The 11,463-nt window shown below is 39.0% G+C and overlaps 1 protein-coding gene across 2 annotated transcripts in view; it reads left to right on the top strand.

The window, feature by feature from the left end:
- The first annotated feature begins 3,145 nt into the window (after window positions 1–3,145).
- cntn5 (contactin 5) overlaps window positions 3,146–11,463 on the top strand; it is a 108,880-nt gene continuing 100,562 nt past the window's right edge. For both annotated transcript variants that reach the window (XM_042413889.1, XM_042413888.1), the window contains exon 1: window positions 3,146–3,228. The gene's annotated coding sequence lies outside the window, so the exon portion shown is untranslated. The remainder of the gene's footprint in view (window positions 3,229–11,463) is intronic.

Below are 11,463 nucleotides of genomic sequence, written 5' to 3'. Positions count from 1 at the left end.
TATTTTCTAATGATCAAGTTCATCTTTTAAAGTTTTTCTAAAAGTCCCTGATAGCCATGAAATGTATACCTATGGTGTTTTATAGCTAAGTGTTAGTTTATAGCCCACCAATGTACAGTTAATAATCAGAGGAGGTTTAATTTGAATACATGATATTCCCATAATATTAGCTATTATTGTCCCTGTCAATCATTGTAAAGCAGCCCCCTGATCAAATTAAAAGGCAGAGGGAGGAATGAAGAATACAGATTTTGTTAACAATATTTATTCATCCTAAACTCAATATTTTCAAGGGACACTACTTGCAACTTTTTTTTTTTATTTGCCATGGTGAGCATTTTAATTGGACTCGCCATGAGCACTGTAAAGTATGCCTATAATCATCTTTGGATATTATTTGGAGACCAACAGCAAATAAAAAAATGCGCACATTTGGAAAAAATCAGTCAGTATTCCCTGAAGCGTTCTTTCATTTGGTAGAAGCACTTCTTCATCAGAGGTTATACAACACCGATATGTTGGGTTTTAGTGTGCTTCTCCATGCATCTCCCATAGGCTTCAGTAGAACCGGCACCAAAGTCTTACACCAAGCAGAGCATTGGAACATTGGTGTTACATAATGACCCTTCCTTTGTTTACAGTTTCCTTGGTTAAGACATATGAAGTTGTGTGTAAGATACGCTTGGCACTCAAGTGGTTAAGTTGTGAGAACACCGCTGCTAGGACACCAAAACACTCCTTGTCATGTCATTCTAGCTACAGACGGGTGACAAACTAAAGGAAAAACAAGTACAGGCCTGAATGCTTGACCCCTACAGTGAGGGGATCAGGTGGCTTTGTTATGCTTTGGGGGGCATTTTGCTGGCATGGTTTGGGTCCACTTGTCCCTTTAGAGGGAAGGGTCACTGCAAATCAATACAAAATTGTTCTGAGTGATCACCTTTATCCTGTGATGAAACATTTCTATCCTGATGGGAGTGGTCTCTTCCAGGATGTCAATGACCCAATTCATAGGTCATGAGGGGTCACTGAATGGTTCGATGAGTATGAAAATGATGTGAGTCATATGCTATGGCCTTCACAGTCACCAGATCTCAACCCAATTGAACACCTATGGGAGATTGTGGACCAATGTGATAGACAGCGCTTTTCGCTACCATTTCATATCATTTTCACATGATTTTGGGGCATTGTCATCTTGGAAGAGACCACTCCCATCAGGCCAAGCTGTTTAATTACGTCACGTGATGCTACTGGGCCCAAAAAGACTTTCCCATAGACTTACATTGTGAAAGAGACGTCTGCAAATCAGCAGATAAATTTTTTGAGCATCGAAATGGTGGTCTAATCACATTGTGAAAGTCTAGATGAGCTGCACGATTGAATTGTTTTATCCCCATTCAAGTTAGCTGGAGGGCTAAACCGGAAGTTGGCAGAAATTTCTACTTAGCATAATCTATGGATACATTGGGCCCATAGAGCGTGCACAGTATGTTTTCATCTGGGTATTTCTTTACAGCCAGTGTCTTTTTTGGCTTCATGCGCCACTGAGCAACTTTCAGAGGAATGAAGCAGGCCCCGTCTGTAACGCTGTATCTATTTCTCTTTATACATCCATGCTCTATGGGCCCCATGGACCCATAGTGCGTGCTCACTAGAAATGCTAGCTGAAACAACTTACTCTGGCTAATTAGAATGGGGATAAAACAATTCAATCTTGCAGCTCTTCTGGACATCAAAATGTGATTGGACCAAATGGATAAAATTCTGATAGTGAAATGAGTCCTTTTGCGGGGGTTGTTATGCTCAAAAAGATTAATCCACCATTTTACATCCGCTCCTTTTCCCATGACTGTGTGCAGGAAAAATATTTTTTGGGCCCCTGTTGGACCTGGAAGTCGTAATTCCACGATTTGGCCACTATGTCAAATTGACTTCAAAGCCAAGCGCTGTTCTCGGGGGCTTGGAAAATAACGTTTCAATCATAGACAGATGTGCAAGTCATTTTTCCCTCTAGTGGTCACTACGAGTAACAACATCTGCACATGCGTCAAGTCAGACACAATAGCATAGTAATACTTCCGGTAAGTACTTTCAAAAGAAAACGTTCATAATCGACATAAAGTTACGCACTGTGACCACTGGAGGGCACTGAAAACTCATGGTTACACAGTGAGTAGGCGTAGTAATGCTGCTAATTGATTTTGTCAGCAAGGCATCAGACTAGTTTGCATCAGTGAAGACGGGAGAAATATTTTTCCATACGGAGTAGGCTATTTTTTGTCTTTAAGACACTTACTTTTTATTGTATACCCTCTATTGGACCCAACACTGAAGAACTTTTTCTCAGTATGAATGAAGGATTGTTAATTTGACGTTAGCTACGTTAGCTAATCAGTGTTATCTAAACAGGGAATTTTTAACAATTAGGCTAAGCTAACTAAATGACTTGGTTGAATAAATTTAAAAAGATTTGCTCAAACGAAAAAAAAAATGCAGAAGATGCTACTTTTGAGTTTGTGATTGAAAATAACATAATTAGAGTTTAAAGGTAAAATGTAAGATTCAGCAGCATCTAGTCTCCCTCTTTGCCAACCTATCTGGTAAAATTATTAAGTTAATTGTCAAACTAGCATTTCCATAAGTGGAAAAGGGGGGGACATATATAACAGCTATCTTTACATTAGTTTTCAGTCTTCTCATTAAATCAATTTTTCTGAAAGGACTCAACCTCCTCAAAAAGTAAACAAACAAATGTTCTGACCCTGATAACCCTGCAGAGTGGTGGAGACTGATGAGATGCCACTCCTTATAACTAACCGAGGGCCACCTTGTTCCCTTCAGCACCAGTGAGGCGGGATGCAGCTCTGCAGAGAGCCTCAGCCGGCTGCTGCGGTGGAGGCTGACTGAGAGGAGACCAAACCAAACGTCCGTCCACCACCACGACGCACAGCATCGCCGGAAAGCTGCCTGAAGTGGATAAAAAAGGTTTGGCGCTGGAGAGAAAGAGCTGGACACCGAAAGAACTATATATAAATATGTATTATAATTTTTGCACTTGAGGATGTTGTGTTTACGCTGGCTAACCAGATAGAGCGGCAGAGACTTCACTGGATATTCTTGATATCGCTGCCATTCCGCCGCTTGGGTCGGGAGGGAGAGACAAGCACACACCGGTATCGACTGCGAGAGAAAAAAGCAAAGAGGCGGCTGACCACTTGTATTTCCGTGAGTAAACTATTTTACTTTCCATTTGTTTTTAGTTGGGGGTTTTTCTAATGTAGCTACAGCTGTATGAGTGAACGCAGGTTGCTCAAAGAGAGACAAGTTCTCTGTGCGATGCTGCTGATACTATCTTCATAAAAACCACCGAAAAGGAGGTTTTGGATGCTGTCATCTCTCAAAGTGTGAATTGCCTGCTTTTCAGTCTGGGTTATTTCTCCTCTGCTTGTTTAAATCACTTGTGCCTTTTTCCTTAAGAGTGAATGGAGTAAAAAATAAAGGTGTTATATGTCAAGAAACCCAAACACACTACAAACTATCAAAAATGAGTCTGCTATTTGTTAAGCAAGTTGAAAAATCTTTTTTTTTAATGTCAACTTAAAGGTGTCCCACACTGAACCCTAAAAAAAGCATTGAAAAGAGAAACAGTTTGAAATGTATTTAAACTGAAGTGGGCTTGAAGTCTGAGGTCTGCTTTTGACAGCAGCTCAAAGGGATCCATGAAAATATTTTGTCCAAGAAAAAGAAAAATAGAGCTCTCCTGCCAGGGCAGAGGCAGGTTCCTTTTGTTTTTTGGCGAGTGCATCTTTAGATTAGCAGAGCAGGAGGCTTCTAACACACCACTTACCACACAAGTAGACCCACAGGAATGATCTAATCAGAGATATGCAAATTTTTTCCCCAGCTCTAATTTTGCGGCTTGGTTGCGGTTGATTGTTTAGTATAATACTATCGTCTGACAGCGCTGGTGACAGTGAGGGTTATTTTTGTGGCTTTGGGGGGTTTTACGGAGTCTTGTTTGATCTCATTGATTTGGCTTTTTCAGGGCTGTGTTCAGAGGATGTACGGAGAGAGCGAGGGGCATTATCAAGCCGTTATTCAATTAGGAATATTATTTACAGTTTTTTTTCCTGAAGTTTGTTTGAGGTTGTTTTCGGTGACAGCAATTAGCGAAGCGGTGGCAGAAAGAATAAAGTCTGCCAAAGGAGAATACTACCTTTAAAAGTATGTCTGCTGTCAGTAAATCCCCCCCCCAAGCTGCTTTGGCTTTTCTTCATTTTTAATGCAGGTCCATTCACAGACACTAAAAAGCAACGTCACACTAAGGCAAGTTTATAATTTAAAGTCACTAAGTATATGCCACTACAATATTCAAGACTCGTGAAGATTTAAATCACGAACGCTAATTTCCCTTTCTGAAAACATCACAATCTAGTTTGTGTTTTCTCCGCTCAATCTCTCCACAATTTGACACAAATTATGTTCAAATGAAGTGATTCTTTCGGAAACTGATGGAAAAAATACTGATGTAAACCAAACAAGACAACATGATGGATTTACAATTACAACGTGAGTGTCGTAGAGGCTGGGTTTTACAAGAAAAAACACAAAAAAGTCAACATAAAAACAAGTAATGAATGTGTTTATAATTTTCTGTGGAGGAAATATGTTGGGTTTTTTTTGCTATTTCCATGAATCATGGCTCTCAAAAATTTCTTGTGACACATATAGCAGGGTCCTGACCCTCAGGCGGACTTACATACTATATGATGCGTGTGTGTGTGTGTGTGTGTGTGTGTGTATGTACTGTCTGTCTACGTGAGAGAGGGATATGCACAAAAGAAAAGTGGTCCCACTCAGTCCTTTTCTGCTCCGAGCACAATTTCATTCACATACTTTGAAGGATTGTGAGTCGAGCACATCCATCTTCTAGTGTTGTGTCACGTATACTGTATGGTAGTTGTACTGTATCGTTTGCAACACGGAGGCAATCAATATTACATTTTGCTACAATGTAACAAAATTGGAGCTGATTCAGCAAAATCATTCGGCCTTTTGTTTTCCCGCACCAACACGAACCTGCTCTCAAATTACTGACACTAACTAGTAAATCATTTTAGCGTATAAACCGGAACAGTATTTACCTTTAATTAAGGAAATGGTATGTAGTCTATTCACAGTGATACATTTCAATCATGTAAGCTATGGCATAGTCTAATGCTGCCATAGTTTCCTGTTAGTGTTGTTCAACATCCATTAAGAATAAATTACGGAAGGCGTACTTGAAGGCATGCTAGTGATTTTTTTATAATTGGCCATAATGTTTAAGGATAAGTTCACATTCTTCCAATTCTTAAAACTGCAGCTAACAATCATTGATTCATCTGTGGGTTATATTCTAGATTATAATGATTCATCAATTCAGTGTACAAAATGTAAAAAAAAAAGACAAAATTACTGTTTCACAGAGTCCATGACGACATCTTGAAGTTTCTTGTTTTGGCCAACAGTCCAAAACACAAATTTACAGTGATGTAAAGCAGAAACAAGCATAAATATAAGTAAATGTTTGGCTTTTTTGTTTGAAAAATGACTGAAGCAATTAATCGAATATCAAAACAGCTGCTGATTAAATTTCTGACTGATTGTTTCAGCTCTACTTAAAACAACACTGACGTTCCTGTATGTGTATTGAAAGACTTATTGGTTGCTGTAATTGTTCCTTGTGTCTATACTGAGAGAAGCCTTAATGAAGCAATTTCAATGTAAAGCATGAGGGACTAAATCCATAGCTCTTCTGTGGGAAAAATGCAATCTAAAGTTCAGTGGACATCATACAGTGTTTTAGCACCAATTTCCGGCTTTTTGTTGTTCTCTCTGCTACAGTTCAGCCAGGAAACACAGCTGGAATCTTCATGAAGAGGAATCTTCATAGTAAAAAGACAGCAACTTTGGAAGATAACCACTTGATTTCTCTAATTCAGACTAGCGAGGCCTCACATTAGCTTCAGATAGAGTACATTTCGGCGCAGAATGAGGACTGTGGATTTTGTCAGGAGAAAGAATTACAACGACTAATAAATCTTTCAGTGCAAATAAGAGCATGTCGGTATTGCTTTAAGATAGACTTGGAAAAATGTGAACCTATCCCTTAATCTAGATATATATTTCATAAGACTTAATGTGCTTAAACAATTCTCATATTAGCCCACACCTCCACTTAGTTTAATTTCGTGAGATCATTTGAAAACGGTTCATCTCACAAAGAGATGTATAGTTTAAAGTCAGCAGACGCAGCCCTAATCAAAAGGAGATTCACCTGCATATCAGGGGAATAGATAGAGGGAATGAACAGCTGTGCCTGTTTCACGTGGTACAAATCAGAGGTTACCTCTATCCTTATCTGATGTAAATCACTTATTTGCTCGTGGTAACTGCTTTAAAATGTTTGTAAATCCACTTGGGGGGAGGGCAGGTGTGATATGAAATGCAAATTAGTAGATCAGCTGACCTTGATGGGATTGGAATATGTCTTGAAGTTACAGCTGTCCCATCCTCTTAAATTAAATGATTATCGACATAGGCCAACAGACATGTATTTAGGGTATAGTTAATTGAAAATGACAACTTTAGTGAAGGCTAGCCCTTGGTACACTTGAAAAAAAAATGCATCCCAGCAATGACAAGAGAGGGAAGGAAAAGAAAAGTGTCTCACCAAGACAATAGCACCCAAGGGAGTCCTACTTTCATTTAGAAATCTATAATTAAATATAAATATTAATATTACATATAAGAATAATCAAGTGAAAATGGACAAAAACGTCTTGCAGATCACACTTCCTACTCAAACATGTCCCTGAGGAGTGTTGTCTGTTTTCTGTATGATGTGAACAAAGATATTCCGAGACAGCGATACAGTATGACTGTGTAGGCTTCAGTACATTAGAAAGAACTGTGTAGTTATTCCTATATGGTGACAAAAAACGAAGCTAGAAAGTGTTGCATCCTGAAATCTGTAAACATGTTTTTCACTGTCCAGAGAATGCAAGGGTGTAATTTTTGTTCACAAAACACGACAGTGACTAAGAATGTAGGTCTTGGGCATCTTTCCCTGGTAAGATTTGAGATGGCATGCATTTGTTAGATTAAAGAAATTCTTTTTTTAGGAAATGTTGGTAATCTTGACAGAAGCAAACCCGTCTTTGGCTGCCTTCCTATCTAGCACTTTGTTTGTAAGGGGGGTGAGGAGGAGGGGGGATGGGGGGGGTGGGGGGCCCCTACTGGTCCTGCTGAGCCTAGAAGACAAACGTCCCTCAGGACCCATCTGACAACTTAATTTATATAATTGCTTAGAAGCATCTGCGTAAGAAAGACCGACTTTCAGCACCCTCCTCCACTTGTCACTGTTATGAATGACTCGGATTTGATGTCCAATGAGTCAAACAGACAAGTCACACTGATGTCGACATACTAAAGCATGTGTGAGCTACAAAATAAGCACTGTTAATTTGATTACGGCACTGCATCCTTCTTATGGAAAACAGTTCTAGTTTCATATCTTCATCCTGCATTGTTAGTTAGAGCTCTGATCTGGTTATACTGATGCAGCCAGCTGATTGTACAATACATCCCTCCACCATGAAAAATGTGTCCATATGTTAAACAGTAATGCAATAAACAAAAGTGACATGAGAGCATCAATGTGTGGCCTTTCTCTCTTGATTTTTTGCAGCTTACGATTCCTTTGGTAGTTAGCAGCTGGTCAAAATAACTTGTTTTGGTTGGCTTGTATGTGCCACAGCCTCATTATTGTTAATTATGTACTTCCTTTATCTGTTTGTCTTTGTGCTGTCCCCATTGTGTTAACTTTAAACAAGTCATCTGCAGATACCCGCAGGCTTCCTTTGTACCGCTTCTTAAATGGATGGTTGAGAAAATGTTAAAGGTTATTAATTGCTTGTGTGGAACCAGGGAGTAAGCTTTTGAACAATATTTAGAAATTACAATAATTTTTTGGAAAAGCCAGCCAGAACACACCCTCTTTGGAATAGTCAGATAACAAATTAATTAAAATGAATTAAAAGGACATTTATCTTCCATATTATCAAAAATATTTGCCCCTTATTGTTAGCATTTGGCTACTAAAGCAAACTTTCTGGATGTAATACATAAAGGAATGTTCCTTTAGTCATATTGATGTTTGTAATGAAGTAGGTGGTAGTAGGTTTGTCTTGGAAATAGTTTGTCAGTGAAGTGAACATCAAGTACCGCATTGGTGAAGATGGTACGGAGAGAGCAGCGATGATGATGGTGATGGTGGGGAATAGCCTGAGGATGGAGTGTTTTTCAGTAGGCAGCTCCTGATATTATGTGACAGTAAAGGGCCTTATCTACCAGGGCCATGATGAAGCACAACACTCTTTGATTTTTTATCTTCCAAACGTTTAACAATCTCATGCTCTAGACAGATTAGCGAGATGAAGGTGTAAAAACAGGCTATGCGGTTTCAGGGGAGTCAAATACAGCCAAATGCAGGGTCTAAGGCAATATCTGCATCACGCTGATAGTTCAAAATGAAAGATTAGCTGAAATTACTCACATACTTTTGGCCTTCAGGTTCAGGGAAGTCATAACATATTATACATCTTATGGCTTGATTTGATTATTTTTGCTAAAGTGTACAATACAGGCAGACAGTAAGTGGGATAAAAAGAGGTTGAAATGGGAGAAAAATGGGGGATGACATGCGAGGTTTGTGCATAAACTTTACTTGAACCTGCTGTAGCACTATGTTCCTCTTGTTGATCTATTCTATATCTTTGTTTATCTGGTTTGTTATTCGGTTCATCATGCTCAGAAGTCTCTCACTTGCAGTTGGCTTCGTATTTATTTCTGTTTCCCATTAGGGCACTGATCCCCTAAAGAATTAGTCGGTGGTGTTTTTTTTTTTTTTTTTACCCTACTTAAAATTAATCAGGGCCCGAACCTTTCTTTTCAAGTTGTTTTCTATTGGTGTGGTATCTTAATATGCCAAACTTCCAAAGACATAGAGACCAACTCTTGGCAAGCATCAACATACAGAAATCAAAGGCACCTCAAGACATCAATTCATTTTCATGTTTCCTTTTTAGCTATCATACCTAATAATGTAGAATTAGTGTTTTATATTTCAATCTTTAACCCTAATGAAAATGTCTTCAGGCCCTGTTGGTTAACGATTGTCTTTGTTAGCTCATTAATGTGAAATTACTTCTCAGCTTCTTATAAAAACATGTCCTAAAACAAATAACATGCAGCACATTGTTTTTTCAATGATCTTTGTACAGATTGTTTCATCCGCCATAACACAGAATTTTTGTGTCATGTTCTTCTACTTGTAAGTGTGGAAGCATCATGAGTAAGATTTTGTGTCCTGTGCGTCACTCGCTGTTGACTTGTTTTTCAAAGCCGTGTCTTTCATACACCGTACATGCCATTTAGTGAATAACACCAAGTCTTTCAGAACGAAAACATTTTTAGAATCCGTAACAGTAACCCAAGGTCAAAACGCTGTTAAAAACTTCTCAGATATCTTTCAGTCGAGGCCTTCTGAGTGTCTACTAACTCACGGTGAAGCTGCATAGTAATGTCTCTTGCAGCCTAGTGGGCATTTTTGAAAAGAAGGCAGCAATTCTGTACATTAAAAGAGGAGGAGGAGTGTTTTAGGGTCACCTTTCTTACAGTAAGTACGAAGTCATGCATCCCGAGAGATGAAATGCGTGTGGAGGTATCTGTCAGAATACAACAAAGAGGGCTGCTTTGCTTCAGCTCTGCTTGTGCACCACTTCGCTGTCCCTTTTTCTTGTGACAAACATTGAGTGAGTGAGGTAGATGTGGCATATTTCCTTTAATATCTTTGTTATGTAATGACATTACAGTACTTAATAATGCAGGGATAATGATTGATGAGGAGGGATTTTATGTTTCATTTCATTTTTTTCTACCGATCAATCCTGGACAATCCCGGTCTGATACATAAACTAGACACGCAGAGAATGTCCGACTTGAACTGGTGATATCAACTAGAAAATACATCAGTGTACAAAATGCATGCTTTAACAAATGTAAGACTTAATACTGAAATGTCCTCCAGATATGAGAATCATGTGAGGCTTCATTAGGCATCAGGATAAGACAGAAGCACTGATGCATTTTACAGGAAATAAAGGTAAGAAAGCCTCTGTATGAAGCTTTTATTCAAAGCTACTGCTGTGTGGTGAATACTGATATTTGGTTTTACACAGTTGCTTGATATCAGCTGTCAGCCTGCTGCGGATAGCATTATGGATGTAGTGATTTTTAGCAAGTGGTCCTGAAAAACAAAACAAAAATGCATCAAAACAAATCTCATCGTAGCGATACGTAGAGTAATTTATTAACACTGCTGACATTGTAATTCATAAGTCAATGTTCAGCCTTCTTTATAAAATCTCTCAAAATGATTAGATGTTAATAAAATGATAAAATAAGCAACCTTTGGGAAACGCCAGCAGTCCGGTTGATCAATAAGTGTAATACCAGGGTTTCCGCCAGAGAAGTTGTTCTGCACGACGGTTTAAAGCTCGGATCCTTTGAGGAATAAGTCGGCGCATAGCAAGTGTGCGGTCGAGAGAGATAGAGAGAGAGAGAGAGAGAGAGTGTGATGGTAAGGCTGTGGTGACCAGAGCAGAGTATTAAGTTAGCTGTGAACAGGGTAATGAGTGTAGAGTTTAGGCTATTTGTCAGTGAATAAACGCTACAACTCCTCAAGCCACCCGGCTGAAGTGAAGGGGGTTAGCGCTGAAGCTAGCCACAACATCACCCCACGCTCACTTAAGGTGGACTCCATTGAGGTGGACCAGCTATTTTGATTTTAGTGACAATCTCAGCAGCTCCTCCGAGTTTTTCTCAGCGTTAGGTCTAACAACTTCTCTGGTGGAAACCCTGCTCTCTCTCTCGACTGCACATTCGCTATGCACGCAACCTGTGTACTGAGCTATTCCTTAAAGGAGGATTCCACGATTCTTTTTCATGTTTTTAAGACTATTTGCAAGTTACTGAACAGTACTCAAGATTCAAAAAGCTTTATTGTCTTGTTTATTGCTGAAATTTGTCTTAGGTTATGGGCTCACAAACAACATGAAAACACTCACCCATGAAAGACTCAGATAAAATGACATTAAAACACAAACAGTTCCATAAATAAATAAGAGCAAGTGTGTAAAGCTGCATTAGAAATAGTGACAGTCTATTTGGTCTTTTTTAAAATGGATATTGCAGTTGGAAACCAAACTAATAGTGCAACCAAACTCATTTCACAGCTAAAAAGCAAACAGTTGATGTTGTGTAGAAGCGTTAGTGTGTCGTTTCGGATAACAAGCATCACCATTAAAAAAAAAAAAACACCAACACAGTACACCAGAGCTGACAGAAGTTAGTGCT

The sequence above is a fragment of the Thunnus maccoyii genome, chromosome 6 (assembly GCF_910596095.1).
Source record: "Thunnus maccoyii chromosome 6, fThuMac1.1, whole genome shotgun sequence".
Taxonomy (NCBI): domain Eukaryota; kingdom Metazoa; phylum Chordata; class Actinopteri; order Scombriformes; family Scombridae; genus Thunnus; species Thunnus maccoyii.
Note: the sequence above shows the minus strand (reverse complement) of the source record. Positions and strands in the feature narration are given on the sequence as shown.